Source organism: Meles meles, chromosome 8 (genome assembly GCF_922984935.1).
Source record: "Meles meles chromosome 8, mMelMel3.1 paternal haplotype, whole genome shotgun sequence".
In the NCBI taxonomy this organism is placed as follows: domain Eukaryota; kingdom Metazoa; phylum Chordata; class Mammalia; order Carnivora; family Mustelidae; genus Meles; species Meles meles.
Window position 1 is genome coordinate 32446984 of NC_060073.1, and position 20450 is coordinate 32467433.

At 36.0% G+C, this 20450-nt stretch overlaps 1 protein-coding gene across 2 annotated transcripts in view; it reads right to left on the reverse strand.

Moving 5' to 3' along the window:
* The window catches only part of ELP4 (elongator acetyltransferase complex subunit 4), a 245584-nt gene that overhangs the window by 217104 nt on the left and 8030 nt on the right, over positions 1 to 20450 (reverse strand). The gene's annotated exons all lie outside the window — the stretch shown is intronic.

Sequence of the window (20450 nt, forward strand, 5' to 3'; positions counted from 1 at the left end):
CTGCAAAATTTACCAAATGTGCCCAAATCTGTGGTTGACCACTAAGCTACCAATGCATGAGTGAAAGAAAAAACAGTAAGTAGGTAAGAGAAAACAGTTTTAAGTTGAAAGACAACTAAATCTTGTGAGATTTACAAATCTGATGCTCCTCTGACGGCATGCATTTCCCAATGAGCAGAATCTTGTAATAAAGAAAGTTGAAGTCTTATTGACTTGACGTGGCAGAGGATAAAACTCAGGGCTGAGAATCACAGAAAGCGTGAGCCCCCAAATGTGTATATAAATTCTGTATCAATATTTGGCTCTCTTCTAAGTTTCTAATGGTAAGGGACAGCCCTGTGTGACCAGGTCAGAAAAGCAAAACCTAAAAGCTGTAAAACTGAGCAGAGATACAGAGATGCAATCTGTTGCAAAGTATACGGAAGTGAGAATTAATTTAAAATCGGGCAAGTTAACTGTCTATTAAAACAAAAACCCTGAAATCCTCAGGAAAACAGAATGGAATTCAGGATCATTAAAATGCATTTTTTACAATGTGAAGATTTCAATAAAAAATCAGTGAATATAATCCATACTAGGGAAAACACAATGTACAGAAACTGACTCCGGTAAAATGTATTCAGAGTATTAAAGGAGGGGCACCGGGCTGTTTCAATCAGTAGAGCATGTGATGCTTGATCTGAGGGTCATGAGTTCAAGCCCCATGCTGGGTATGGAGCATACTTGATTAAAAACAACAACAACAACAACAACAACAAAGTATTAAAGGATGATATACCAATAAGTGAACAGAAAAGGACTATCAACAGAGAATGAGAAACTATAAAAATGAACCAGATAGAAAATTTAGAGTTTAAAATTATTATTCCTTATATGAGAAATTTATTTGGTGATCACACAAGTAGATTGGAGATGAAGAAAGGAAAAAAATAATTGATATACCTTAAGGGAGATCAATAGAAAGGAGGAAATCTGAAGAATAGAGAAAAAAAAAGTAAGAAAATTGAACAGAACATCAGAGACATGGACCAATATACAGCATCCAAAACACGCTTAAGTGGAGTCCTAGACTTTGGGAGACAGTAAGAAACAGAAACAATCCTTCAAGAAGTGACGACTAAATATTTCCTAAATTTGATAAAATATTCAATTACAAATCTAAAAAGCACAGGAAGTGTCTCCTAGGATAAATGTAAAAATCCCAAATCTAAGTACCTCATAGTTAATTTTGGAAGAGGTAGGGAGAAATGGCATGTGACCTACAGTGGTACAAGGATAAAATCAACAAGTGATTTCTCATCACAAGCAATAAAGGCTGGAAGATATGATAATTATATATTCCAAGAGTTGAAAAAGAAACAGCTTCATCAAAAATTATAAATGTATAAAACATGTTTAAGAATGGAGGTGAAAGGGGCGCCTGGGTGGCTCAGTGGGTTAAAGCCTCTGCCTTCAGCTCCGGTCATGATCTGAGTCCTGGGATCGAGCCCCACATAGGGCTCTCTGCTCAGCAGGGAGCCTGCTTCCCCCCACCCCACTCTCTCTACCTGCCTCTCTGCCTACTTGCAATCTCTCTGTCAAATAAATAAATAAAATCTTAAAAAAAAAAATAGAGGTGAAATACCATGTTTATATAGGACAGCAGACCTGTACTACAGGACACTAAAAGCTAAAGGGAAATTATACAACATCATAATCTGCACTTACAGGAAGGAATAAAGAATACAAATCACAACAAATATGTGGGAAATTATAATATTGTATAATCTTACTATATGTACTTATGTGCATGGATGTGCGTATATAGATGTATATATATGTGGAGGGGATAAATTACTTTGTTTCTTAGAATTTCTTTAAAAGTATAACTGTTTAAAGCAAAACTGACAGAACTAAGCAAAGAAAGACATAAATTCAATTTGGAGATTTAATTGTACATTTCTTAATAATTGTCAGAATAGCTAAGAAGGAAAATCATCAAGAAAATAGAAAATCTGAATGACCTCATAGACCACCTTGGATAATATACGGTTCCAGAATATACATTTAGTGCATCTAGAACGTACACCAAGATAAACCATATGCTATTCCAAAAAACAAGTCCCAATATATTTCAAAATATTAAAATCTTACTTTAGAAACTGAAATTTTAAAAATTTTACTTATGATCAATTCCAAAAACAAGAAATATTTTGGAGAAATTTGACAATATATGTGAATGAATTAGCTCTACACTGAAAAGTATAAAATATTCTGAGAATAAGTAAAGGAAACCTAAATAAATGGAGAAGTATATCATGTTTAGGAAATATAAGACTCAAATCTTTCCAAATTGATCTACAGATTTAATGGAATTCCAATGAAAGTCCCATAAGATTTTTGGAGAAATTGATAAGCTAATTCTGAAATTTACACAGAAATCCAAAAGTCCTAGAATAACCAAACAAATCTGAAAGTGAAAGTCTACTTCAAAACTTAGAATGAAAGCTACAACATTCAAGGCAATGTGGAATTAGCTAAAGGAGAGACATATAGGTCAATAAAAAAGGATATAGAGTCCAGAAATAAACCCACATAACTGATTTTTTTTATAAAGGTGGAGAAAAAAAATGTCTTTTCAACAAATTATCCTGGAACAAGTGGATACCCAGATGCAAAAAACAACAAAACCTCAATCCTATCCCATACTACAAAAAAAACAAAAAACAAAAAACAAAACCCAAACAAACAAAAAACCCACAACATTTCTATCTTACCTCATACTAATACTCAAATATTATCTTGAAATGGATCACAAAACTAAATATAAAAGCTGAAAAAATAAAACTATTAGAAGGAAACATAGGGAATAAATTTGCAACCTTGGAGTAGACAAAGATTTCTCAGGGTATGGAAGCATGAACCACAACAGAAAAAAAAAAAAAAAAGGATAGCAAGCTACAGAAAGAAAATATTTTCAATACACACATCTGATAGCAAACTGGTATCCAATATATATACTAAAAACTTTTAATTCAACAAGAAGACAAACTACCCAGTATAAAAATGAGTAAAACACTTCAATACATCCTTCACGAAAGAAGACCAATGAATGTCCAATTAATGTATAAAAAGATGTTTAACAGTATTAAACACCAAAAAATGCAAATTAAAAACACTGTGAGAAACCACTACATTTCTACTAAATAAGGTAAAATAAAAATACAATATGAAGTATTGACAAGGATGTGGAACAAATAAAATGCTCCTACCTTGCTAGTGGCAATGCAAAATGGTACAGCTACTCTGGAAAACAGTTGGGCAATTTCTGATATAGTTAAATTTACACTTATAGGAATCAGCAATTCCCCTCCTGCATATTTACCCATGAGACATGAAAACACATGTCCATACATAGTTATACACAGAATGTTTATGGCAGCTTTTTTTGGGTAACAGCCAAAGGCTGCAAACAACACAAATGTGCAACAACTCGTGAATGGAAAAAACAAATGGTACATATACAAGTGAAATGATTCTCAACAATAAAAGAAATAAACTAATGTATATGCAATATGGATGAATCTCAAAAACATTAAGCTAAGTGAAAAAAGCCAAACACAAAAAGTATGCATAGCTCGATTGCTTTTATGCAATACTCTAGAGTGAGTAAAAACTATCTCTAGTGATAGGACGGAGTTAGGTGCTTGGGGACAGAAAACTTTTTGGGCATGTGGAAATTTCGGGGGATGATGGAAATGTTTTATATCTCGATTGTTGTGGTGGTTCTCTGAGTATATTTGTAAAATCTCACTAAAATATATACTTAAAATGGGTCCATTATTGTTTGTAATTTATAATCCAGTAAATTTGGTTTATTAAAACAATTTCCTAAGGTGCAACTAAAATACCAGGTGGTAACTTGTTTATAAACCTTCTCAGCACAGTGTATTTGAGCAAATACAAGATCAGAAGCATAGTGGACGTGTATGAAGTTCATTTATATATATTAAAGAACATAGCTAGTGAATACTATCATCACAAGTTAAAGTTAATATCCACAAATCTAAAAGACACAAAATGTGCTTGATATGGATTTAGGAGCAATTCATGAGAGCTTTTGCATGTAAAGGAAAACATTTTCAATGCCTCTATACAGCTTACAGCTGACAGGTGGAAAAGCGAACAGAGAACTGTAGGCAGATGACCAGCACTTGCCTACTCACTAATGCAGCTACCAATACTGGGGGGAAAAAAAAAAGGTTCTTTTTACATAACTAACAATTTGTCTCTGTTCAACTTTAGAAAAAAACAAAGTCATGCTTAAAAAAAAGAATTAATTTTATCTTAAGGAATCACAATTAGGTTGGTTTACAGAAGCAGCTATATAAACCAATGTCATTACAAATCACTGATGTCAAAACCAAATCAGATACTAAAAATCTTCTAAGGCTGACATTTTTACAACATGGGAAATCTAAATTTTTAAAAATTCTTCCACTATCCATCAACCCCACAGAATTATTGCTAAAATTTGCTATATTTCTTTTCATTACTTTTTCTGTGGATGTTTTCTTATACGATTACAATTATTACTGAACTTTGTATCCTGGTATTTTTACTTAATCTCACATACTTCATAGTCTTGTAGCTATCGTGTTTCAGGGTGTATAATATTCTAGAAAATGTATGTCCTATGATTTACTCATCATCCCTCTACCATGGACTTTTCCTTCCGTTTTCAGGCTTCTGTTACTACTAAATACCCAAGTACAAAAGTGCCTCAAATCCTACATATCCAAAATGCAACCAGTAACTCATTTTTTTCTATGAAATGTGATCCTCTTTTGGATTTTTAAAAAAAGTCAGGATTTATTTGATACCTCTTCTCCCTCTCTTTTCCCTATCCCTAAAATCCTGTTAAATTTATTTTCAAAGTATTTCTGAAATTTGATCACTTCCTTCCATGTCAGTGCCACTCTCCTAGTCATACTACCAACAACTCTTGCCTAGACAACTGCAATTTCTTATTTATTTCTTTGCATCCACTCTAGTCTTCCAATTTAGTAGTGACCTTTTGAAAATACAAATCCAATCATGTCATTTCCCTACATAAAACTTTTCAGCGATTTCTCATTGCTTTTGAGAGAAAGAACTAAATCCTTTCACACAGTCTACACACTCTGTATGGTTGCTGCCACAAAATGTGTGTAAATAAAAATATTAGTGGTAAAAGTGGAAAAACACTGTCATCTCCCTATAAAAGGACACGATGCTTCTTTTTTTTAAATTAATTTTTCATTTTTTTATAAACATACAATGTACTATTAGCCCTAGGGGTACAGGTCTGTGAATCGCCAGGTTTACACTTCACAGCACTCACCATAGCACATACCCTCCCCAATGTCCATAACCCCACCACCCTCTCCCGACCAACATGATGCTTCTTCAACAACTTTTCAGTAAAGAATGAAATAAACCTGTTTAATTAGAAAAATTAAAATGACTATTTATAAAATTAAGGAGAGTATTACATTATTCAGTAAGGGAATGAACTTAGATAAGGTACTTCATAAATCAGAGAGAGACACCTACAGATCATAAAAAAATACTGAGTGGGGGCACCTGGGTGGTGCAGTTGGTTGAGCATCCAACTCCTGGTTCAGCTCAGGTTGTGATCTCAGGGTCATGAGATGAGCCCAGTGTCGGCTCTGTGCTCAGCATGGAGCCTGCTTGAGATTCTCTCTCCCTCTCTAATAAATCAATCAATCTTTTTTAAAAAGAAATTAATTATCATTAATGAAGAGTGACAATAAACTAGACAGCAGAATTTCTCTTTTTCTACCTATGTTTTAAATGAGTGAGACTTGTAACTCTTTTCTTACCTACATACAATCCCTAGTGACCTTATCTATACTCATAGCTTAAATTACTATCTCCAGTAGCCATGTTACATCTTAAGTGGGGACCTTTGCATAAATTATTTCACCTTTTTGGCTAGCTAATTCCCTGAAATCCTCCCAGACCCAAAATAGGTAAACTCATCTTTGGAGAAGCTTTCCTAAAGACTGGGTGAGATGATCACAGTGCCCTGTAGCATCTTGTTAACTCCTACAGCAGCATTTAATGGACATATTAAAATGTCTCCATCAAGCAAAAAGATCCTCATGGCAGAGAATTCATCTTATTGCTATACTGCTGTAGTAGGTACATACTATACATCTAGTAAATAATTGTATAATTAAGGAAAAAAATAAAAAATCTATTTTGTCTTATAAATCAGCCAGATCTACTGTAGTTTTGCTGAAAACACACCCTAGTGTGCACACTCTTAAATAGTTATTGACCCAATTTTTTCAAAGACTCCTATGAGGCAGGCAAAACTCATGGAAGAAGATCACCTATTTAGGGATTAGTTCAAAACCTAAGCTCTTCAAGCTGAAAATCACCATTTTCGTGAAAGAAATTTTGAAGTTGTACACTAAGCATTTAATTAATCTATTTAGTGAATCCCTGTAACACTGGGAAAGCAAAAATGATAAATGATGTGACAGAACTGCCAAAAAGCAAATACAGTTCTGGCCTGAATTAATAATCTACTTCTTAGGTTGAGAGAGATGGTTGTCCTAGTCTATTCTACAGTAGTGGACCAAAGTATATTCAAAATGAAGTGACCGGGATGGTAAAGGACTTAAAAGCATGAGAAATGGGATATTTAGTTTGAAGAAAAAGAGACCCAAGGGATGCAAGAGAGTTGTCTTCAAATATTTGATGGGCTGTCATATATAAATGGAATCACACAAGAGGTAGAATGAAGCCTAATGGACAGAAACAACAGGAATATCAATTTTTCCTTAATATCAAAGTCCAAAGGAGCCGCCCCTTTCATTGTGCTGAGAATGCTATCAGAGTCACCAACGACTTTCTAATTGTCTATTTTCTTGGAAACTTTAAAATCTTTATCTTGTCTACTGCAGCTATTATGGACAAGTTTCTTCTTGGAACTAGACTCTCCCCCTTCACATGTATCCCCCATTTTTAAGACACTCTTTGTGCCCAACTACCCTGTTACTTCAGACATTCTTTATATATGCAAACAGTTTTTATAGAGCTCTTAATTTTGTGGAAACTATAATATGAAATGGTTGTTTAATTTTTCCAGTTACTACTTTCCCTATGCTATGTCAAATCTTCCTTTTTTCATCTCTTGACATCTAGAGCTAATTCAATTATTTTTTCACCAGTTTCAGTTATTAAAACTTGGAACAGTCAAGTTTAAAACTTTAACATTCTGTAAAAAGCTCTTCCACACCCTTTAGCGTAGACTAAGACTTGGGGCTTGAAAGTCTTAGTGGGACAGAGGGGTTCTAAAAGAAAGGAAGGTTCTAAAATACCTCTTCCTCTAAGTCTTCTTTCCAAGTCCTAGTTCTATTGTTGGGAAAGCAGGGAGACAATAGTGGCAGTGATCAACTTACATAATTGGCTGTCTAGTTAGGGAGAGATGTCCCTAGCTTTACTATGATCTGGTCTATTTAATATTTAAACCTGCTGCTTTGCAACCTATGAAGTTATGGTGGTTTCCATGTCGGTGGTGAGTGTGGTTTTGTAGGTGGTGTTCAGTTTCATTGTGGCCACATCTGTCATTGAAAAACACTTCCAAGGTGGAATCTAGGTTTTGGAGCGGCTGGCCATTAATTCATATTCAACTTCTGCTCTGGAAATGTTAGTTACTGCTATCATTACTATTTCAACTGTTTATACAATCTATCCCAGCAGGCCTCTCTCCCTTTTCTAAACCAGACACAAAATGGTGGTGTTGTCGAGAATGTCGACAAACTATAGGAGATTTAAGGCAGGTTTCCCCTTAGGACTCTCTCACCATGTACTACTCACTGAGGGCCTTATGGGTTCAGAAGTTTAGCAAGTCGGCTGGGAAACTTGGATGCTAGTCTCTGCTTTTTGCAAGCACCTTCAATGTCTGTGTCTGATACCCTTGGGAATTGTATCCCCTTACTTGCCTGAGTGAGGGATCATTTTTGAACTTGAATGTTGCACTTCTGCTCTCTCCGATCCTTGCCTACGATGTTTGGTAATGGTGGTGATGGTGATGGAGTTATAAGGAAGTAGTTGTGGTAGGTCTTTAGGCCTGCAAAGAGATCCCAACTGCAGGAAAGGGAGAACTTAAACCTTTGCCCCTTTGCCTTCTTTTTCTCACTGTGGGCTATAGTCATCAATTCTGAGGTACTCAACATCCTGTTAAAAATAATAAATAGCTAATCTTGACCACTAACTATATGCTAAACATGGTGCAATGAACTTCTTATGCATTAGTTCATTTAATCCTTATAGTACGTTATAAGACAAATGTTGTTAATCCCTATTTTACAGGTAAAGAAGCAAGGCACAGGGAAAGCAAGCAGCTTGCCTAACGTGACACAGCTAGTAAATAGCAGAGCCATGATTTGAACCTAGGCAGGCTGATTCCAGAGGCTATGTTCTTAACTTCTTTCATGGGATTATTTTCCTTTATCTGTCCCTTAAAGACTGATGTGCTTTTGCTTTAGATTTTGACTTGTTTTTCTTTTTACTCTAGTTGTTCTTAGTCTTTCCCAGCATCTCAGACCACTGAGAATCTGATACAAGTTATATGTTATTTGGAAAATGTACACAGTCATACACAAATTTACATATAATTTTAGGGAATTAACAGAACCCCTAAAGTTCCATCTTGGATCCTCCAGGGTCTATAAACCTGGACATTCTGATACATGCCTATGAATGACTTTAACCAAAACATCCATTGAATAAAATATTAGTCAAATAATGTTGAGAAACCCCGAATATTTTTCTCTAGCCTAAATTTAATACTCTTAAAATTCACTATGTTTAAACTGAATTCATGCTTCACCTCAATACTTGCTCTTTCTCTTCCTTTTCTGACTTTACCTAATGGTACTACCTCCAAACCTTCTAGGGCCAAACATCTGGGAATCATCCTACCTCCTGTCTCTGCCTTATCTCCCACATATTTAGAAAGCACAGATGTAGAGGGGCAGCTGGGTGGCAAAGTCAGTAAAGACTACAACTCTTTATTTTGGCTTGGATTATGATTTCAGCATGGTGGGATTGGATCCCCACAGCAGGTTGGGCAATCAATGGGGAGTCTGTTTCTCTCCTTACCCCTCTCTCTTTGACCCTCCCCACCTCAAATAAATAAATCTTCAAAAAAAAAAAAAAAAGCACAGAGGTAGAAATCAACATTAACATGCTTGAGACAGATCTATTAAAAGAGGAAATATGTAGGGAAATGCTGTAACAGAGCAATCTAAGCATGGCTAGTGAGACATTTAGAATCCAACATACATAATAAAATGCAGCAGTAGAAAAGTTAGGTAGCATTGCTATATCAAAATATGGTAGTAAATTTTTGGTTTAATAATAACATCATCTCATGTTTCGATAAGAGTAATGAATAGTTCCATCACTTCAAGTTTTTACTTTATTCCTGATGTGCATCCTTCATAATATCTCTTCATTGCTCAAAATACTCCATGACTACCATCACTATAAAGTAACTTTTTTTAGCCAGGCTTTCACAGCATTCATTCCTTCCTTCAAGCATGTATTCATTGTGCCCTTATATGGTTCCCAGGGTCACAGAGCTTATAGTCTACTTAATAAGATACACGATCAGGTATTTTCAATAAGTGTAGTAAGTGCCATGATATAAAGTAAATAAAGAATACTACAGAAGTATACAGAGAAATACTGATTGGCACTGAGGGTAAGGAAAGCAACAATTAAAGAAGTCTTTCTGGAAGGGAATCTAAGTGGATACCTAAGAGATGATAAAGAGTTAGGATGAGAAAGACAAACATCATATGATCTCACTGATATGTGGAATTTAAGAAAGAAGGCAGAGTATCATAGGGGAAGAGGAAAAAATGAAACAAGACGAAACCAGAGAGGGAGACAAACCATAAGAGACTCTTAATTATAGGAAACAAACTAAGGGTTGCTGCAGAGGATGGGAGTTGGGGGTTAGGGTAACTCGGTGATGGACAGAAGGCTTGAGGAAAGAGGTGAAAACATGAGAAAAGATAAGCTGAAGTGAACCATCAGTGGTAGGTCATTAATGGCCTTGTAGTCCAGGCTACAGAGCATGGACCTTATGTTAAGATCAACAAACAGCACAGAAAGGTCTTATGGATATATCATGATTAGATTTTATATCAGAAAGTTCATTCTACTTATAGTATGAAAATGAACTAAAGTAAGAAAACACTGAAGCAATGTAAGAAGCTGTTATAATTTCAGTGAGATTTGTGGATTAGGGTCACAGCAGTAAGAATAGAGAGAAGCAGACAAGAATTTTAAAACATTTAGAAGGTTAAAAACCTTGGGATTTAAAGATTACTGGATGTGAACAGTGTGAGAGACAAGTATATCATGCAGGTCTCTGGCATGTGTCACTCAGTAGACTGAATAATCCAGGAATCACGGGAAGAGGGACAGGTTTAGAGGAATAGGGTAGAATTTGGAGATAAGGGAAGATCAGCTCTAAGACACATTAATTTTGAGGTGCCTGTATGATATTCCAGAGAAAATACTGAACGAGGAGTTGAATATGATCTCTACATTTCTCTGTAGATCTATGTATGTAGCAATGACTGGAGATTACTGATTACTTTCATAAAATTACTCCTCCTCCTCCGCCCCCCCCGTCATTCTAGTTATGGCAGGAATTGAGACCTCCCAGGGAGGGTATGTAGCACTAAAAGAGGGAAGAGATACCAGTATTTTAAATAAAGTCAAATGAGTCCTAAAAAACAAAAGCAGAGGGGTAGAAGGAAAACGAGAAGAGAATGTCTTAACAGATCCAGTGGGAGAGAGTATTTCAGGAAAGAGTGACTAACCACGTCAACTGTTGCAGAGATCCAGAAGGAAGAGACCTGAGAAGTATTTCTTGGGTTTAGCCATCAGAAGGTCACTAATGTCTCTGGCTAAAGTGGCTTCGGTGATGTTGTACTGCCTGAAGTAAACTGAGGAATGACTGAAATATCATGAAAATGTATAAGAGGTAAAGACCAAAGAGGCTTGGCTAAAAAAGGGAAGAGAAAAAGGGTTAGAGGAGTGGGATTTTACAAAGAATTTTCCCCTTTAAAAAGGAAATAAGGCTTCAAAACAGATTAAGCATGTTTAAGTACACATAGCAAAAAACTAAAAAAGAGGAGGAATTAAAGACGGGATGGTGGAAGGAGGAAAAATCTAATGTCCAGGTGAAAGGATGATTCTCAAACAGGAGAAGGTACAGGACATCTTCCCGTGTGTGGGTAGAGGTAAGTACTGAAGTTTGACAGGGGGGATTTGGGTGAGTTCTCATCTGAAGAGACTACTGTTCCCATGTGAAATACTGCAAGTTATCTGAGAAAATGAGGGACAAAGTAAAAATGTTGGATGTTTGAGGACAAGAAGGCTTGAAAAGGCCACTGAAGTTATTGAGAATGAAAAGGAGGTGATGACAGATACAAAAGTTCAGTGGCAAATGATCAAAGCTTACTTGAGGCTGAGATCATGAAGGTCTCCAATAAATGAGAGAAATAACTAAGAAGACACTATATGGCAGCAGTGAGATGATACAAAAGGTAGAAAAGCCAAAGGTATAAATCTCACTTTGGAAAAAAAAACAAAACTTCAAAGTAAATTACCACGTTTTAGTGTAGAATGATGATTTAATGTCAGAGAAAGCTGCTTGCAAATCTTAGCTACAAAGTGTGTGACTTTGGGCAAGTTACTCGGCTTCTCTCAAAATTCTAATCTCCTGTAAAATATAGACTTTCCTCTGATTGCTGTGAAACTAAATGATAAAATACATGTCAAGAGCTTAGCATGATACCCAGTATACAGTAAATCCTCAATAAATGTTATATATTTCTATAAAATATTTAATGATAATATTTAAGACATTAGAGTTTGTTTCACATGAAATAGGTATTATACAAAGCAAATTGGGAAGATTTAGAAGGGATAAGAAGAGTAGGAAATTGAATCTACAGAGAAAAAAAGGGTATTACAGAGATAAAAGTAATAGAGATGATCATCAGAATAGCTTAATTCTTGGACAATGACCAAAGATAACAAAGAGGTAAAGCACGATGGATTTAGCTGGCCATAAAGTTAAACAAACAAAAATCCCAGGAGTCCTCTGGTGGATGAAAAGTAAACAGCCTCATCTCTGCACACCACAATTTGAGAAGTTGGTTAAAGTTCTGAAGTTTTACAATTTGAATTGTACAAGTAGGTGGTTGAGGGAAGAGACCCGGGAAGGAAGCCAAACTTTCCCTCTGACTAATTCTAAATAAATAATCTCTATTTTAGAAGAGCTCTCACTTCTTTACTACATAAGCATACTGTGTTGATACCCACTTTTGTGCATTTGTTAATATAATTTTCCATGGGAGTACTTTCCTCTCTTCATTTCCCTTCAATTTATACCCATAGTTTGATTCAATTTAAGCCTTTTCTATACCTCTTCTTATATCTGCAAAAACATCTGTATATATGTACTGTTCATATTTATTCCAATGAATGTGCAATGAACATTCAGTTTAAGTTCAGAAAGAGTAAAACCCAAGATTTATACTGCCTAGCAATGCTAAACACACTGTAGGTGCTTAGATGCTTCAGGACAAAAGATCAGGTGGTTTTACGAAAGAACTGCATGGACACCAGTCTGTCCTGTTTCAATCTTTCAACAAGATGTACTACCATAAAATAAGTTAAGAAAAATACAGAATACAAAACAGCCATTTGTAAGCTTTTTCTTAAAGAGTCAGAAAATAAGTTTTTCAGACTTGTGAACTGTACATACAGTCTCTGTTGAAAGTATACAACTCTGCACCTGTACCACAGAAGCAACCATAGACAATGCACAAATAATTAAGCATGGCTGCGTTCCAAAAAAACTATTTATACATAGGTCACTGGACCACAGGCTATAGTTTGCCAACTCATGCATAATAAGGAAAATGCTTAGAATTTATTACATGGAGTAGAAGAAAATGTATAACTGCGATTTCAAAAAAGTTGAAGGCAACCAATGAGAAAATATTATAATATCCTGTGAGAGATATATTAAGTGAGAGTGCTTAGCTTTTGCTATTACATGAAATAATAACAAATTAAAATTGTGAAAAGAGTAGCAGATTCTAAGGTGAACCCCATGATTCCTATTTCCTGGTATTCATGCCTTTGTAAAATCTCCTCTTTTTGAGTGTGTGTGGAAGCTGTGACTTGTTTCTAACCAGAATATAGCAAAGGTAACGGGATGTCACCCCTTCTATTGCATAAGAGTATATTGTCTGCCTTGCTAAGACATGTTCTTCTTTACTGGTTTAGAAGAAATAAGATGCCATGTTGGGAGCTGCCCTTGACAGACAGGCAGCAAGGAACTGAATGCTGCCAACAAATATGTGAGCTTGAAAGCAGATCCTTCCCCGGCCAAGCCTTCAGATGGCTTGCAGAGGACCTTGTGAGCTGTGCTTGGACTCCCAACCCAGAGGAATCATGGGATAATAAATGTGTTTTGTTTTTAAACTAAGTCTGTGTTAATACTGTTACACAATAATAAGAAACTAATATAAATTTACACTCATAGCTAGTTGTAATTGTCTAATAGTATATCATTTATTTCCTACTTCTGAACTAAAATGATACAAGATTAACTTAAAAATAATGCACTCGGGGGTGCCTGGGTGGCTCAGTGGGTTAAAGCCTCTGCCTTCGGCTCAGGTCATGATCCCAGGGTCCTGGGATCGAGCCCCGCATCGGGCTCTCTGCTCAGCAGGGAGACTGCTTCCTCCTCTCTCTCTGCCTGCCTCTCTGCCTACTTGTGATCTCTGTCTGTCAAATGAATAAATAAAATCTTAAAAAAAAAAAAATAATGCACTCGTGTCACATAACTTGTATTTTAATGACTGACAACTTCTATTAAACCTTTTGATGCTCAATATTGCCGTAAACAGATTAAGATCCTTTATTTTAAGATTTTATTTATTTATTTGATAGACAGAGATCACAAGTAGGCAGAAAGGCAGGCAGAGAGAGAGAGAGAGGGGAAAGCAGGCTCCCTGTTGAGCAGAGAGCCAACACAGTGCTCAATCCCAGGATCCTAAGATCATGACCCAAGCCAAAGGCAGATGCCCAACCCACTGAGCCACTCAGGGGCCCCAAGATCCTTTATTTTAAAAGAAGTATAAACTCTAAATATTTATGCCATTCCTTCACTTTTGATACTTTTAAGATGTCCTAAATTTATCTTTGTGCCAAAATGTCAGCAAGCAATTTTTTTTTAAAGATTTTATTTATTTATTTGAGAGACAGAGATCACAAGCAGGCAGAGAGGAAAGCAGAGAGAGAGAGAGAGAGGAGAAAGCAGGCTCCCTGCAGAGCAGAGAGCCCGATGTGGGGCTCGATCCCAAGACCCTGGGATCATGACCTGAGCTGAAGGCAGAGGCTTTAACCCACTGAGCCACCCAGGCGACCCTGTCAGCAAGCAATTTAAATATAAACATCTCAAAACCTAGTCCAGTACCAAAGAATGAAACATGTTTTAGGAAAAGCCTTTGATTTTCTAAGTAAATGTAGGGGTCCCTTGGTTATTCAATTGAGAATGGCCTGTTACAAATTCATATTCATTTTTCCAGCTGTATTTGGAAGGTCTAAAATGCACCTCCCTGGGTTTCTGGCAGTGTTCACTATGTCTAGATTTCATAGTTCCATTGTTACTGAAATCATAAATACACTGTTCTGTAAGCCCAGACTTATGTGCATGAACACACTTATGCACACAATTGCCTTGGTAAGTGAGTAATCTATTTCAAGAGACATGGTTTAAAAATTGACAATCTATAGTGAAAATCTATTACTGAAAACCATCTTCATGCTTTAATTTTCTTTAACTTCTGGATTAAAAAAAAAAATCTTTGAGTGATGAGCAATATAATTATGCCCTAAGCTCCTATCCACTGACCTTAAGTCTCCATAATTGGTTTATATTTGTAACTGTTGAACCATTTTTTTAAGGCAGACTTCATCTACTATACAAGTTGACATACCTGAGCAAGGGAAGGGGCAGAGGGAGAGGGAGAGACAGAATCCCAAGGAGACTCCCCACTAAGCTGGAGCCTGATAGGGGGCTTGATCCCAGTACCCTGAGAGCATGACCTTAGCTGAAATCCAGAGTTGGCTCAGACTGAGCCGCCCAGGGGCCCCGGGGAGATACTTTATTTTAGAGAGAGAGAGAGAAAAGAAGCAGGGGGAGGGCCAGAAGGAGAGGGAGAGACTCTCAAGCAGACTCTGTGCTGAGCACGGAACCCAACATGGGGTTCTTTCCCATGATACTGAGATCATGACCTGAGCTGAAACCTAGGGTCAGATGGTTAACTGACAGAGCCATCCAGGGGCCCATTGCTTGAAGGTTTTCTAAAGAAAAGCTAATAGATAAAACTAAATTTACCACAGTTATACATATTTTTTAAAATCTTTAACACTTAGAAGTTGATAGAGGGCGCCTGGGTGGCTCAGTGGATTAAGCTGCTGCCTTCGGCTCAGGTCATGATCTCAGGGTCCTGGGATCGAGCCCCACATCAGGCTCTCTGCTCCGCAGGGAGCCTGCTTCCTCCTCTCTCTCTGCCTGCCTCTCTGCCTACTTGTGATCTGTCAAATAAATAAATAAAATCTTAAAAAAAAAAGTTGATAGAAGGACATAAATAATACTGAAAAGATTCAAACTATTAGCTTTACAGAAAAACCAGACTATAAATGCAAGATGTTTGCCTTATACCTGTCATATTCTTTTATTCAATCGTTACTTTAACAGTTATTGAATACCTAGTATATAATGTCAGTGAATTGATATTTGATCAAAGATAGACTTTTTAAAAAACCTGTTACTATGCTTTAGTCATTCTTGTCTGAACTTTTCCTTATTACTCACTATTAAAAAAACAAACAAACAAACAAAAAATCTCCTTTGCTAGACCATCAAGTTCATTAGGCATGTGTTTTCTTCCCATACAACCGCAGACAACAATATCACTACGCTTTCTGCCACCGTATAACAAGGACGCCCTCGTCCTCCAGCATTCGGTAACATGGATCTCAGTTCCCTTTCCCTCTCACTAGCAGTGTCATCAGAGTACAGATTTCTACTAACCATCTGTTCATGGCAATTTAGGCTTTCTCTAATTAATATGCTCCTTAAAATCCTTCCAGCTTTTGCCTGCTACCTGGTTCCAAAGCCACACTCCTATTTTTCCTATTTGTTATGGAAGCACCCAATTGCAAGATGCCAGTCATGAAGTAACATTGTCAATATTTGCCAAAGATGACTGCCTACTCATTACATTCAAGTGAATCTATAAACTATTCAAAAGTTGCAGGTTATAAGAACAATATACAAAAATCAACAGCCACCCCTTGTTCTGGCTCCAACCCATGTTAAAGTGTAATAACAGACACATTTATTACGGTATTTAACTTATTATATTGTAATTATTTGCTTTACCTCTGTCTCCTCCATAGATGCAAAGTTCCTTAAGGGAAGAGAGCACCTGATTGATATTTGTAACCTCAATGAACATTTACTAAATGAATTATCAACCATTCACAGATACTTCCACTCAAGAAAGAACTAAAATTTAGTTGCACCCTTCAGAAGCTATTATAGTAACTCTCCAGATTTTTAGTCATCAAAGCACAAAGTCCCAGGCTCAAGTGAGGAAATGCCATTCTTCACTTTTCACTTGTTCAGACTGGTAAAGATTTAAATGTTCGTTAATACACAGTGTTGTTAAGGGTGAAGGTAAACTCACTGGTGTATTCTTATAACTGCTAACTGTCTGAAGTAAAAGACGGCATATCCCTCTTGGAAGAACAATCTAATAATATCTAATACAATTTAACATGCCTCAACTAAGCAAGTCTGTATCCTGGAATTTATTCTACAGATATTTACATATGTTTGCAAAGCTTATATACAAGATTATGTACAATAGCATAGTTAGCAATGGAAGAATGAAATTTAAATTTATCAATTGAGAATTATTTAAATAAATTACGGCACATCCATATAATGGAATCTTATAGAGTTGTTAGAATAAACATATGATTGCACATGGACTGATCTCTAAGATGTATTAAGTGGAAAAAGCAGAGTGTCCCCATGTTTCTTATTTCAGTAGAAATATTTGGGGAGGATACCAGAACATTATTGTCTCTGGGTAAGGGGATGGAGCAACTGAAAGGACAACCTAATATTCTGTACATAACCTTTTCTATTTTATGTATTTATTTATTGACATTAAAAACTGAAATATTTTGTCCATAAAATCCTTCATTCATTCCTTATTTATTAAAAGATAAGTTTTTAGGGGTGCCTGGGTGGCTCAGTGGGTTAAAGCCTCTGCCTTCGGCTCATGTCATGGTCTCAGGGTCCTGGGATCAAGCCCCGCATCAACCTCTCTGCTCAGCGGGGAGCCTGCTTCCTCCTCTCCCTCTGCCTGCCTCTCTTCCTACTTGTGATCTCACTCTCTGTCAAAAAAAAAAAAAAAAAAAAAAGAATAATTCTGTACTTCAAGTTCTTAAATAGTACTTTAAAGACTGATGACAGCACAAATATTTTATAGAACATATATTACTTAATTTTTTATTAAATGTTGTCTATTATTCAGATACTTGGGCACTAAGCCCTAGGTAAGTGTCCAGAAAATTACATTGTAGTGATCAAAGTAAATGTCTGGTAAAAACTTGGCAGGTATTTTGCAACCAAGAGCTGCATGGAAATTAATGGCTGGGTTAAAATATGATGACTGAACACAGAACCAAAATGACTCAATGGCATCATTTGTAAAAATTAATATATTTTAGGTAGCAATAAGCTACAACTATCCAAATCAATCTTTAACAAATATTGCACACCTGAAAAATCTTAATTAATAGCCTTTGTATATTCTTTTACTATTATGGAGACAAAACTTTCCGCCTAGAATGAAGAAATACTGATTATGTAAAATAAGAACATTTTTCTTTTTTAAAAAGTCTATTTTTATTATTTATTTTTTGTTGAAGTACAGTTGACACACAATGTTACATTAGTTTCAGGTGTATAACATATTGATTCAATACTTCTACACCTTTATGCTACGTTTACCACATGTGGTAGCTACAAACTGTCATCATATAACCCTACTATAATATCATTGACTACAATCCCTCTGCTCTACTTTTCATCCCTGTGATGATTCCATAACTAGAATCCTGTACCTCCCATTCCCCTTCATCCATTTTAACCCCATCGGTTCCCTGCCACTGTCCTCTCCTCTGGCAACCACCAGTTTGTACTCTTAAAAAAAAGAATTTTTTGGCATTGCTACTTTTATCCTTATTGTGAATTAATTAAATGAGGGCTCTTTCAAGTTTAGAAATTTGGAAATTTATTAAAAGAAAACCCTCCCACAATGTAGGCTTAATTTACTACATAAAACTTCATTCTAAAAAGGTACAAAACAGGGCGCCTGGGTAGCTCAGTTGGTTAGGTGACTGCCTTCAACTCAGGTCATAATCTCAATGTCCTGGGATCGAGTCCTGCATCAGGCTCCCTGCTCCTTGGGGAGTCTGCTTTTCCCCCTTACCTTCTCCCATCTCATGCTCTCTCTCTCAAATAAATAAATAAAATCTTTAAAAAAAATTAACAAGGTATAAAACTCCCATTTTACTGTTTATGGCTATTAAATGAAGCATGTAAGAAAGCTACAGAGCAGTTATAAAAAAACCATAGCCTTTCAGTTATACCAGAATTCAAATCCTAGTTCTTTCACTTGCTGTGTGATAATGGGAAAATTACTTCATCCTCTGAACCTTATTTCTTTAAGTATAAGATGGGGTTAATACGGATTACATGTAACATCTTACAAGGTTGTTATGTTAAGGGAAAAACCATGCATAAAACACTTAGCATAGGGCATCTGGGTGGCTCAGTTGGTTAAGCATTTGCCTTTGGCTCAGGTCATGATCTCAGGGTCCTGGGACAGAGCCCTGTGATATGCTCCCTGCCCAGGGGGAAGCCTGTTTCTCCCTCTCCCTCTGCTTGTTTGTGCTCTTTTTCTCAAATAAATAATAAATAAAATCTTGAAAAAATAAAAATAAATAAAAACAGCACAATACTGACCCATAGTAAGAAAAGGGCAGCTCTCACTATTATTATTACTCATTAATTATATAGCAGAGAGGGGGAATAAGATGTACTACACATCTCTTTTGAGTTTTCCAGATAGAGCTTTACTTATCAGACAAATGCTTATGTACATACTAAATTTAAACACCACCATTTTGCATTCCTGGGGCAGAATAACACATTTCATTGCTACCTTAAGAGAAGTCAATGAATATAAAGTAACTTTATTGGTGCCTAGAAATAATAATTCTGTCTAGATTACCACAATTTGTAGTCTAAGTATAAGCATAGTAAATTTGGAATACTGTATTCAGTTGTGAGCACAGCTGAAGAGACAACATCAGTTTGATAGGTATGACAAAAGAATAATCAGGAGAGTAAGGAACATGAAAGCCACAACACATTAAAAAGAGTTTAAGGAGCTGTGTCTATTTCATTTAAAGAAGAGTTGAGGTAATAAAATATTTTCAAACATTTTAAGAATATCATATGAAAAAGTATGCAAGTTAAATCAGAGAACAAAATTAGAAACAACAAATCTGTTAAATTATATAGATTAAACATTAATATAGAGAACTTCCTGGGGCACCTGGGTAGCTCAATTGGTTAAGTGTCTGCCTTTGGCTCAGGCTGTGATCCTGGGGTGCTGGGATTGAGCCCCACATTGGGCTCCCCGCTCAGGAGGGAGTCTGTTCTCCCTCTCCCTCTGCAGCTTCCCCCGCTTGCACTTGCTCTCTCTCAAATAAATATTTTTAAAAAAAGAATTTTCTAATAATTTCAATAATAATTCATAGTTTTGTGAAGTAGTGAGCCCTTTAAATTATATAATCTGTATTCAAATTGTTTGATACTGTCAACAATGATTGAAAAGTGATTTATGGCTAGTTGGGAACTTTGACTACATAACTGCCAAGGTTTATTTCAATTCCAGATTCTATAATCTAAACTAAACAATAAGGCAAATAGGATTATGTATGTATAATTAAATAAGAACTATTGGCAACTTAAAGGTGAACAAGAATATGCTTTATCAGTCTGTTACTTTTCTTTCAATAAGAAAAAAATAGTAATAAAAATGTGTGATATATATACAATGGACTTATTGGTACAACTTCTCAAATTAATCACTATAATAATCTCACTTACATACAGAGATGTACCCCCACCCCACCCCCAAAAAAACAACTGGCATTAATTTTAACCTTTTTAAAAAGAAATGGAGGACAATGGACTGTGA